Source organism: Triticum aestivum, chromosome 2A (assembly GCF_018294505.1).
Source record: "Triticum aestivum cultivar Chinese Spring chromosome 2A, IWGSC CS RefSeq v2.1, whole genome shotgun sequence".
Classification (NCBI taxonomy): Eukaryota; Viridiplantae; Streptophyta; class Magnoliopsida; order Poales; family Poaceae; genus Triticum; species Triticum aestivum.
Genome location: NC_057797.1, coordinates 80594320 through 80607056, shown reverse-complemented (window position 1 = coordinate 80607056; position 12737 = coordinate 80594320).

Below are 12737 nucleotides of genomic sequence, written 5' to 3'. Positions count from 1 at the left end.
CCCTTAAACCCTCGGCCGCCTTTAAAGCGGCCGCATTGCTGCTCCTTGCGTGCTCCTTGGCTTGGGAAAGTTCCGCCCAAAGGGTCTCCACGGCGGCAGCTCCATCTGCAGTCACAACATATTAAAGATACTGGCATCATGCTGCTCTTACTATGTGACAATCACCAGAAAAATCACTGACCCTGTGCCTCGTCAAGCCGCTGGTTGACAAGCATGATGTCGGCATCTGCCGCATCCAGCCACCACCTTAGTTCGGCAAACCCATCAGTCAGGCTAGCCACCGGAGCTTCAACCACCTGCACATAAAGGCGGTCTAGTTATTACCTGGGACTATGATCCTCTGTTTGCCGCCGTTTTCGATGACAGCCAGAGTCTCAGGGGCTACTATCTACACAGGGCACATCTAAAAATGTGCGGTACTGTAAAAAATGTACATCATTTCACACACCTCAAAACCCGTCAGTAGACTCACAAAGGCTTCATGCAACCCGCTTTCGGCGGACGAAATCCTTTCAATCACCATACCCATCAACGTGCGGTGCTCTTCTGAGATAGCCGCTTGCTCTAGCAGATCCCTCAGTACGTCCGACCGCACACCAGACGGTGCCGGACTCTTTTGATTGCTCTCTTCAAGAGCCGGATACTGAGGACTTCGGGTGGCCATAGGATTACCTTCTGGCCTTGCCAGATCAGGAGAAACCCTCCGCGACGACACCTCGGGGTCGCCCGCCTCGTGAGGCGGTGTGGTAGGGGGAGGCGTTTCGCTCTCCATCATCTCTGGAAGAAGATCCCCTGAAGACGAGCTCTGCTGAGAAGGGCTAAGATCTGAACTGCAAGATAAATGCTTTGGTTGTTTTCCTCAGAAGTAAAGCGAGATATTTTCATTATTAAGTACCCTTTTACTTACAGCTCGGTGGAGGGCTGATCCCCTTGAGGGCATAGTGCGGCCAGGGTAGCCCACGAGGCAGGACCCTCCGGCGAAGATTTCTTCCCCCGTTTGGAGACCATTGTCTCCGGGTCCTCGGAGGCGGTCCTCTCCTTCCCTGGGGAGAGGAAGTTTCAGTCCCTCCTCCCTGGCTAATCTCCTTCGCGGATGCGCTAACCTCCTTGTTCCCCCCTTTATCTTCTCCCAAGCGCGCTTGATAAGGCGCGATCTCCAACATCCTGGTTAGCACGGGATTTGGTGAGGTCTCAGGTAGGGGGGCTGGACACCTGATCAACTTTGCCTTCGCTATCCAATCCTGGACCAAGAGCAGTTTTTCTTTTTTAGGGCAATGTTGCTATGAATAAAACGGACAGTGTGTTCGGATGTGGGGCTACTTACTTGGGTATCCGGGCGATTGCAGCTCAGACCTGCATCCTCAGTGATGTCCGAACACACTATTTGTGGTCTAAAGAACAATTTGTACATCTCTTCGTGCGTCATGCCGAGGAAATGTTGGATAGCTCGCGGTCCTTCCGGGTTGAATTCCCACATGCGAAGGGGCCGGCGTTTGCAAGGCTGGACTTGACGGACTAGCATAACTTGCACTACCATAACCAGACTGATATCTCTCTTGAAGAGATCTCGGATACGGCTTTGTAGTGTTGGCACGTCCTTGGCTGGACCCCAGCTCAGCCCCCTGCTGATTCATGACATCAGTTGTGGTGGGGGGCCTGAGCGGAAGGCGGGGGCAGCTACCCACTTGACACTTCGGGGAGCTGTGATGTAGAACCACTCCCCTGCCACAATCTGGACACCTTTGGGAAGTAACCCTCAGGCCAGGGAGCGTCAGCAATTTTGCTTATTGAAGCGCCTCCGCACGCTGCGTGCTGCCCCTCGATCATCTTCAGCTTCACATCGAAGGTCTTGAGCCACAGGCCGAAGTGAGGGGTAATGCGGAGGAAGGCCTCACATACGACAATAAATGTCGAGATGTGAAGAAGGGAATCCGGGGCCATATCGTGAAAATCTAGCCCGTAATAGAACATAAGACCCCTAACAAAGGGATCTAGAGCGAGGCCTAGTCCTCGGAGGAAGTGGGAGACGAACACGACGCTCTCGTTGGGCTCGGGAGTAGGGACGACCTGCCCTCGGGCAGGCAGCCGATGCGAAATTTCGGCGGTCAGATATCTGGCCTCTCTCAACTTCTTGATGTCCTCCTCTGTGACAGAGGAAGGCATCCACCGACCTTGAAGGTTGGAGCCAGACATAGTTGAAGGTCCGAAGCGCCTAAACCTGAGCTTTGGGTGTTGGAACTCGATGCGAGAGGTGGATTCGATTAAGATCGAGAGGAAAAGGCCTTGTCCCCTTTATAACGATGGTGAATATCAAGCGTCCTCCTTGTGGCCGTTTGGGACTTGCCTAAGATTTAGGAGTCCTACTAATAGGCGCGGTTGGGTTACCCACGTCTGTATTAATGGGAATCCCGTAATAAGGGGACTCGATCTCTGCTTCGACAAGACGTGCCAAGGAAACCGCCTCGCGAAACACGCTGAGATAGGTTATGAAAAACGATTCGAATAAAGACCTGGCTATGGTGTGATGTCACACTACGGGGTACGTCAGCGGATTAGATTTGTGTAAATATTATTCCCTCTACGGTGGTATGTGGAACTTATTTTGCAGAGCCGGACACGATCCTCGTGTTCAAGATCGTCTATGAAGTATTCAGAGGAGGAACCCGCCTTGCATGCCGAAGATAATCTGCACGCCGGACTTATCGTCATTGAAGCCTGGTTCAGGGGCTACTGAGGGAGTCCTGGATTAGGGGGTATCCGGACAGCCGGATTATATCCTTTGGCCGGACTGTTGGACTATGAAGATACAAGATTGAAGACTTCGTCCCGTGTCCGGATGGGACTCTCCTTGGCGTGGAAGGCAAGCTTGGCAATACGGATATGTAGATCTCCTTCCTTGTAACCGACTCTGTGTAACCCTAGCCCCCTTCGGTGTCTATATAAACCGGAGGGTTTTAGTCCGTAGGACAAGATACAATCATACCATAGGCTAGCTTCTAGGGTTTAGCCTCTCTGATCTCGTGGTAGATCAACTCTTGTACTACTCATATTATCAAGAATAATCAATCAGGACGTAGGGTTTTACCTCCATCAAGAGGGCCCGAACCTGGGTAAAACATCGTGTCCCCTGCCTCCTGTTACCATCCGCCTTAGACACACAGTTCGGGACCCCCCTACCCGAGATCCGCCGGTTTTGACACCGACACACCCCTTGACCCTTATCGTTACTCTATTTATCAGTGGGATCCGGAGGATATCGCCAACCAGTGGCACCTAGAGGACACTCCTCCGTACACCGGAGAGGGTAGCTTTGAGCCATGGCCCTAGACCAACTTAGGCCAAAAGCCTAAGCTTGGGGAGTACGTATTTCTCACCGACACTACATTTATGTTCACACACTCATGCCAGTTGTCGGTGCTCATACTTTTTCATTGTACTATCCATGCTAGTTTACTTTCCTTTTAAGCCTTCTTCTTGTGTGTTTGAAAAACCTTAATAAAAACCAAAAAAAATAGTTGTAGCTTTTAGCTAGTTTACTTTCCATGCCTGTAGTAGTAGTAATTAAAAAAAACCCAAAAAGGTTTCTCTTTCTTCTTTTGCTTGTTGGGAGCTTTCCCGTGTAAATAGTTTCTTTTCTTTTCTTTGGGGGTCGAGAGGAGAAGACCACGATGAAAATGTTGAGTGGCTCTCATATGCATTATTGTTGATCTAACAAAGAGCCCATATTACCTTGTCTTCTCCCCTGTATTGAATGCTTGCAGATTCCAGCTTAGTCCAATGCACATGCAGTATTATTATCCACGCCATTCGGTCATGCAAGTGAAAGGCAATAATGACGATATATGATGAACTGATTGAGATGAGAAAAGCTGGTATGAACTCGACCTATCTTGTTTTTGTAAATATGATTAGTTCATCGTTCCTGATTCAACCTATTATGAATGAAACATGTTTGCAATGACAATTAGAGATTATAGTTGCTCATGCCATGCTTAATTAGCTAGGAGTTTATAAAGGTTTACCTTGTGTGCCAACATGCTATTAAAATGGTTGTGATGTGGTATGATAGGGTGGTATCCTGCTTTGAACGATTCGAGTGGCTTGACTTGGCACATGTTCACACATGTAGTTGAAACAAAATCAACATAGCCTCCATGATATTTATGTTCATGGTGAATTGATACGTCTCCAACGTATCTATAATTTTTGATTGTTCCATGCTATTATGTTATCTGTTTTGGATGTTTAATGGGCTTATTTATGCACTTCTATATTATTTTTGGGACTAACCTACTAACCCAAGGCCCAGTGCAAATTGATGTTTTTTTGCCTATTTCAGTGTTTCGCAGAAAAGGAATATCAAACAGAATCCAAACAGATTGAAACCTTCGGGAGAGTTATTTTTGGAACAAACGTGATCCAGGGGACTTGGAGTAGATGTCAAGAAATCAACGAGAAGGCCACGAGGGAGGGAGGCGTGCCTGCCCCCTGGGCGCCCCCACCCTCGTGGGCCCCTCGTAGCTCCACCGACCTACTTCTTCCTCCCATATATATATATATATATATATATATATATATATATATATATATATCCATATTCCCTGAAAACATCCAGGAGCACCACGAAACCCTATTTCCACCGCCGCAACCTTCTGTACCCAAGAGATCCCATCTTGGGGCCTTTTCCGGAGCTCCGCCAGAGGGGGAATCGATCACGGAGGGCTTCTACATCAACACCATAGCCTCTCCGATGATGTGTGAGTAGTTTACCACAGACCTTCGGGTCCATAGTTATTAGCTAGATGGCTTCTTCTCTCCCTTTGGGTCTCAATACAATGTTCTCCTCGATCTTCTTGGAGACCTATTTGATGTAACTCTTTTTGCAGTGTGTTTGTTGAGATCCGATGAATTGTGGGTTTATGATCAAGTTTATCTATGAACAATATTTGATTCTTTTGAAATCTTTTATGTATGATTGGTTATTGCTACCTCTTGAGCACTGCGTTGGTTTCCCTTGAAGAGGAAAGGGTGATGCAACAAAGTAGCGTAAGTATTTCCCTTCGTTTTTGAGAACCAAGGTATCAATCCAGTAGGAGACTACGCGCAAGTCCCTCGTACCTACACAAACAAATAAGAACCTCGCAACCAACGCGATAAAGGGGTTGTCAATCCCTTCACGGTCACTTACGAGAGTGAGATCTGATAGAAATAATAATAGTAAGATAAATATTTTTGGTATTTTTATGATATAGATTGAAAGTAAAGATTGCAAAGAAAAATACATTGGAAATTTATATGATAAAAGATAGACCCGGTGGACATAGGTTTCACTAGTGGCTTCTCTCAAGATAGCATAAGTATTACAATGGGTGAACAAATTACTGTCGAGCAATTGATAGGAAAGTGACTAATTATGAGAATATCTAGGCATGGTCATGTATATAGGCATCACATACGCGACAAGTAGACCGAAACGATTCTACATCTACTACTATTACTCCACACATCGACCGCTATCCAGCATGCATCTAGAGTATTAAGTTCATAAGAACAGAGTAATGCATTATGCAAGATGACATGATGTAGAGGGATAAACTGAAGCAATATGATATAAACCCCATCTTTTTATCCTCGATGGCAACAATACAATACGTGCCTTGCTGCCCCTGCTGTCACTGGGAAAGGACACCGCAAGATTGAACCCAAAGCTAAGCACTTCTCCCATTGCAAGAAAGATCAATCTAGTAGGCCAAACCAAACTGATAATTCAAAGAGACTTGCAAAGATAACCAATCATACATAAAAGATTTCAGAGAAGAATCAAATATTGTTCATAGATAAACTTGATCATAAACCCACAATTCATTGGATCTCGACAAACACACCGCAAAAAGAGTTACATCAAATAGATCTCCAAGAAGATCGAGAAGAACATTGTATTGAGATCCAAAGAGAGAGAAGAAGCCATCTTGCTAATAACTATGTACCCAAAGGTCTGAGGTAAACTACTCACACCTCATCGGAGAGGCTATGGTGTTGATGTAGAAGCCCTCCATGATCGATGCCCTCTCCGGCAGAGCTTCGGAAAAGGCCCCAAGATGGGATCTCTTGGGTACAAAAGTTTGCGGCGGTGGAAATAGGATTCTGTGGTGCTCCTGGATGTTTTCGGGGTATGTGGACATATATAGGAGGAAGAAGTAGGTCGGTGGAGCCACGAGGGGCCCACGAGGGTGGAGGGCACGCCTAGGGGGGTAGGCGCGCCCTCTACCTCGTGGCCTCCTCGTTGGTTGCTTGACGTCCACTCCAAGTCCCCTGGATCACGTTTGTTCCAAAAATAACTCTCCCGAAGGTTTTATTCCGTTTGGATTCCGTTTGATATTCCTTTTCTGTGAAACACTGAAATGGGCAAAAAACAGCAATTTGCACCGGGCCTTGGGTTAGTAGGTTAGTCCCAAAAATGATATAGAAGTGTATAAATAAGCCCATTGACATCCAAAACAGATAATATAATAGCATGGAACAATCAAAAATTATAGATACGTTGGAGACATATCGGTTATCTTTGCAAGTCTTTTCGAATTATCAGTTTGGTTTGGCCTACTAGATTGATCTTTCTTGCAATGGGAGAAATGCTTAGGTTTGGGTTCAATCTTGTGGTGTCCTTTCCCAGTGACAGCAGGGGCATCAAGGCACGTATTGTATTGTTGCCATCGAGGATAAAAAGATGGGGTTTATATCATATTGCTTGAGTTTATCCCTCTACATCAAGTCATCTTGCCTAATGCGTTACTCTCTTCTTATGAACTTAATACTCTAGATGCATGCTGGATAGCGGTCGATGTGTGGAGTAATAGTAGTAGATGCAGAATCATTTCGGTCTACTTGTCACGGACGTGATGCCTATATACATGATCATGCCTGGATATTCTCATAATTATGCACTTTTCTATCAATTGCTCGACAGTAATTTGTTCACCCACCGTAATACTTATGCTATCTTGAGAGAAACCACTAGTGAAACCTATGGCCCCCGGGTCTATCTTTTATCATATTAGTTTCCCATCTATTTTATTTTGCAAACTTTACTTTCAATCTATATCATAAAAATACCAAAAATATTTATCTTATTATTACTATCTCTATCATATCTCACTCTCGTAAGTGACTGTGAAGGGATTGACAACCCCTTTATCGCGTTGGTTACGAGGTTCTTATTTGTTTGTGTAGGTACGAGGGACTTGCGTGTAGTCTCCTACATGATTGATACCTTGGTTCTCAAAACTGAGGGAAATACTTACGCTACTTTGCTGCATCACCCTTTCCTCTTCAAGGGAAAACCAACACAGTGCTCAAGAGGTAGCATGAATTATATCCTACTCATGCTTGCATTCAGTGTTGATTAATTTTAATGCACGTTCATGACTGTTGTCGCTCTCTGGTTGGTCGCTTCCCAGTCTCTTTCTAGCCTTCACTTGTACTAAGCGGGAATACTGCTTGTGCATCCACTTCCATAAACCCAAAAGTTATTCCATAAGAGTCCACCATACCTTCCTATATGCGGTATCTACCCGCCGTTCCAAGTAAATTTGTATGTGCCAAACTCTATACCTTCAAATGAAATTCTGCTTTGTATGCTCGAATAGCTCATGTATCAACTAGGACTGTCTATATCTTCCATATGCTAGGTGGGTTATTCTCACGAGGAGTCGACTCCGCTCCTCATTCACGAGAAAATGGCTGGTAACCGGGATGCCCAGTCCCTTGCTTAAATTAAAATAATTGCAAACAAAACTCCCCCAGGATTGTTGTTAGTTGGAGGCACCCTTGTTTCAGACAAGCCATGGATTGATGTTTGTTGGTGGTAGGGGGAGTATAAACTTTACCATTCTGCTTGGGAACCGCCTATAATGTGTGTAGCATGAAAGATATTGAGATCTCTCGGTTGTTATGTAGACAATGAAAGTATAGCACTCAAAATATTATTTATCTCTATTTTCAAATATCGAGCTCTGGCACCTCTACAAATCCCTGCTTCCCTCTAAGAAGGGCCTATCTATTTACTTTTATGTTGAGTCATCATCCTCTTATTAAAAAGCACTAGTTCGAGAGCACCGTTGTAATTTGCATGTATTACTGTTAGTTTACATTGTGTATGACTGTGACTGGATATCTTTTACCATGAATTACAATGTTTAGTCAGTCCTTGATCTTCAGATGTGCTCTGCATTTATGTTTTGCGGTCTCAGAAAGGGCTAGCGAGATACCATCTTGTTATATTATATTATGATTGTTTTGAGAAAGTGTTGTCATCCGAGATTTACTATTATTACTCGCTAGTTGATTATGCCATTGATATGAGTAAACATGACACCTAAATGTTATTGTGAATATGGTTAGTTCATAATCTTTGCTGAAAACTTGAATGCTAGCTTTACATATTTACAACAACAAGATCAAACAGAGTTTGTAAAAGTTTTTCTTTATCACTTTCAGTTTGTCAACTGAATTGCTTGAGGACAAGCAAAGGTTTAAGCTTGGGGGAGTTGATACGTCTCCATCGTATCTACTTTTCCAAACACTTTTGACCTTGTTTTGGACTCTAACTTGCATGATTTGAATGGAACTAACCCGGACTGACGTTGTTTCAGCAGAATTGCCATGGTGTTATTTTTGTGCAGAAATAAAAGTTCTCAGAATGACCTGAAACTTCACGGAGAATATTTTTGGAATTTATAAAAAATACTGGTGAAAGAATCAACACCAGGGGCCACACCCTGTCCATGAGGGTGGGGGCGCGCCCCCTGTCTCGTGGCCCCCCTGAGGCTCCACCGACCTCAACTCCAACTCTATATATTCACGTTCGGGGAGAAAAAAAATCAAGGAGAAGGATTCATCGCGTTTTACGATATGGAGCCGCCGCCAAGCCCTAATCTCTCTAGGGAGGGCTGATCTGGAGTCCGTTCGGGGCTCCGGAGAGGGGAATCTATCGCCATCGTCATCATCAACTTTCCTCCATCACGAATTTCATGATGCTCACCACCGTTCGTGAGTAATTCCATCATAGGCTTACTGTACGGTGATGGTTTGGATGAGATTTATCATGTAATCGAGTTAGTTTTGTTAGGGTTTGATCCCTAGAATCCATTATGTTCTGAGATTGATGTTGCTATGACTTTGCTATGTTTAATGCTTGTCACTAGGGCCCGAGTGCCATGATTTCAGATCTGAACCTATTATGTTTCCATGAATATATGTGAGTTCTTGATCCTATCTTGCAAGTCAATAGTCACCTACTATGTGTTATGATCCGGTAACCCCGAAGTGACAATAATCGGGACCACTCCCGGTGATGACTATAGTTTGAGGAGTTCATGTATTCACTAAGAGTTTAGGGCTTGGCGGCGACTCCTCCAATAGCGTGCCCCCCCAGTAACATCACCATCATCATCGCCTAAACCCTGCACGCCCTCTACCTCGCCACCGAAAACACCGCCTCCGCGCCTGAGCTTCCTTTGCATTCATCGCCGCCGCCTAGTGCTTCGCCAATGGCGGTTTTTGAGCTCGACCCAGAGCGCTATGTCCCGGTGGGGCATCACATCATCGATGGTGGCGAGCATCGTCTTCCTCGGACCTTCGTCACCCCTACGTCGCCGATTGTGCGTCGTCATGAGTCCTTTATGATTGCTGAAGTCATGCCAGCTCCGCCCCATGGTCAGATTGGTCAGGTTCGTCAGGAAGTTGTTAATCTTGTTAATCAGTTGGGGTTTCATGTCCACTCTGCTCAGCCTTGGATCTCTAGGGTTGGTTTGTTTGAGGTTAGAGATGTGGGCGAGCGCTTTGCCTTGATTCAGTTGCCGCCGCAAGATCTTGGTAATGATAGATTTGTTCGTTTCATGAAGCATGATCATGGTGAAGGGTTCCGTGGAGTTCAGGGCTTTAGAGAGGGTTGCTTAATGTTTTTAGGGGTCCCTCTTGACCTTCGAAACACTGAAAATCTTAGTGCTGCGGTCAACACGTTTGGAAAGTTCCATCATTGGATTAGTGATGATCCGTATCTTGTCCGCTCTATGGTTTTTGCGTCTTTTCCTGAGGATATACTTGTCCTCCATGATGTAGTTTTCTCGGATTATGCTACTTGGGGAGGCGCTAAGGTTTCTTGGACTACTCCATGTTATATTCTTGGAGCTAATTTCGCTGAGCAGATGCCGCATGACGAAGATCCCATGCCCCTCAATGGCAATGCTCACCCTCTTCCTGGGGAGTTTGTTCAAGATCCCCACTTATTCGCTCTGACACCTTTTCCAGCTCTGGGTTGGAATGATGTCCCCTTGCCCCCATCGCCTATGGATGAGCAGCACAATCATGCGGGTTGGGGCTGGCAAGCTGATGATCCTGTTGATGCTCACGAAGCTGGCCCTGTTGCTCAGGATCAAGAGTCTATGGTCATTGATGAGCATGTTGCTTCGGACTCTATTGAGCAGGTGGATGCTGTTGAAGATATTCTGATTGTTGATCCTCTGCATGATCATCTACATGATGTGATTATGCCCCAAGTGGAGGAAGATCTGCCTCCGGAGGACAATGCTCTTGCCATTGTTCCTTACCAGCCGCCCGTTATTCAACATGCAGAAATTGTGATTGGTATGGCGCGAGTGGTTTATGGGCCCGTTCTCCCTCCAGAAATGATTTGGAAAAGGGCTTTTGACTCCATGCTCCAGTTTGGTACTGCCACGGAGGTCCCTCGCCTGGTCAGCCTACCTCAATTTCAGCCGGTTTATATTCCTAAGCAGTCTTGGGCTGTCGTGATTGAGGATTCTGAATCTGTCTCTACTAACTTGAACATGAATTCAGCTCGTCGCCCAGTTGCAAGGGCTTTGTTTCCTTCTCCATCCTTGCCTGACAGCAATGTTGCAAGCCAGTCCTCTATGCCTGTGTTGCCAGCCAGTTCCTCTGTATTGGATGATTAGTTTGCTTTCTCTGCTCAACAGGCCAGGAAGAAGATTGTGAAAAGAAAGATTACTCCTTTGGTTGATTCTTCTCTGCGTTGATGCACCAGGAGTGCAGCTAAAAGAGATGGTTTCAAACCTGTTCTGCATCAGTTGCCTCTTTCCGAGCCACGCAAGAAGAAGCCAAGAGCAAAGCCGTTGCTGAATGACATCCCTATTGTCGATTCAGTTCCAGCAGATCCTGCACCGCCTTCCTCTCTAGTTCATGGTGAGGCTTCTTCGGGGTCTGTTCCGCCACCTACTCCCATTCGGACCATTCAGATTATTGGTCAAGATCTGGGGATTCCGTTGGAGAAGCTCTTTGTTGCTCTGCTTATGGCAGACAGAACTAATGATGTTCAGAAAATGTCCGATGATTAGCTCTCTTCTCAGCTCTTGGGTGTGGCAAGCCTGTAAATTTGCTAGTTATCTTAGGGCTATTTTATTTGCTTCTAGTACTTGTCATGTAAGCTATAAACGCTGCTGTAAGCGCTTGAACTTCTGCTTTTGCTGTCTGCTGAACTGGTATCTTTATGCTCTACTATGTGGTGGCACTTTTGGCTCTTTAACCTCAGTGTTTAATCGATTATCGTTCCAATAGAAGCTGGAAAGTTTTTTGCTGGAATGTGCATGGTCTTAATGCCCCTGCTCGACAGCGTGCTGTTAGGAATAAGATTGATGAAAGTATGGCCTTGGTTGTCTGTTTGCAAGAAACAAAGATGCAGTCTTTTGATTATCAGTCAATTAAAAGTTTCTGTCTGCGGCGATTAGATTCTTTTGTGTATAGTCCTTCTGTTGGTGCATCTGGTGGTCTTTTGGTTGTCTGGAATTCTGCTATTCTCACTAGGGTGCTTATTGACACTAAACCTTATGGCATTGTTTTTCAATTTACCTCTACCCAGAATAATGAATAGTGGACCCTTGTCAATGTCTACGGCCCCTGTCATGGGCAGCTTAGGGATGAATTTGTTTCATGGTTGTACAATATGAATATCCCTGATTCTGAAAATTGGCTTTTCTTGGGTGACTTTAATTTTATGAGGTCCCTGGATAATAGAAACCTGCCTGGTGGAGATGTTAATGATATCTTCATTTTTAATGAAATTATTGGACACCTGGGTTTGCTTGAACTTCCAATTAAAGGCAGAACATACACATGGTCCAATATGCAAGATAATCCTTTGCTTGAGCAACTAGATTGGTTTTTTACTTCTGCTAACTGGATTTCTGTTTATCCAATGTCTCAAGTTCTGCCTCTTGCTAGAACTGCCTCAGACCATGTTCCTTGTGTGGTTGATATCAAGACCACCATCCCAAGATCTACTATTTTCCGTTTTGAGAATTATTGGGTGGAAATGGAAGGGTTTTTGGATTGTGTGGCAAACTCTTGGAAGTCTGGTTCTCGAAAGCAAGGTGTCTCTGTTGTTATTGCAGATAAACTTAAAGGACTGAGACAGGCCCTAAAGAAGTGGCAAACTAATCTGTCTAGACTAAAGATCCCGATTGCCAAGTGCAATAGAGTGGTCCTCATTCTTGATTCTCTTGAAGAGCTTAGACCTCTTTTCAGACAAGAATTTAACTTCAGATCTATTGTTAAACTTCATATTGAACATTTGCTGCATCTTCAATATCTTTATTGGAGGAAGAGGTGCACCATTAGATCTGTCAAGGTTGGAGAGGAAAATACCAAAAAAATCATGCTATGGCCACAGAGAGGTTTAGAAAAAATTCCATTGCCAGTCTGAAGCTTGA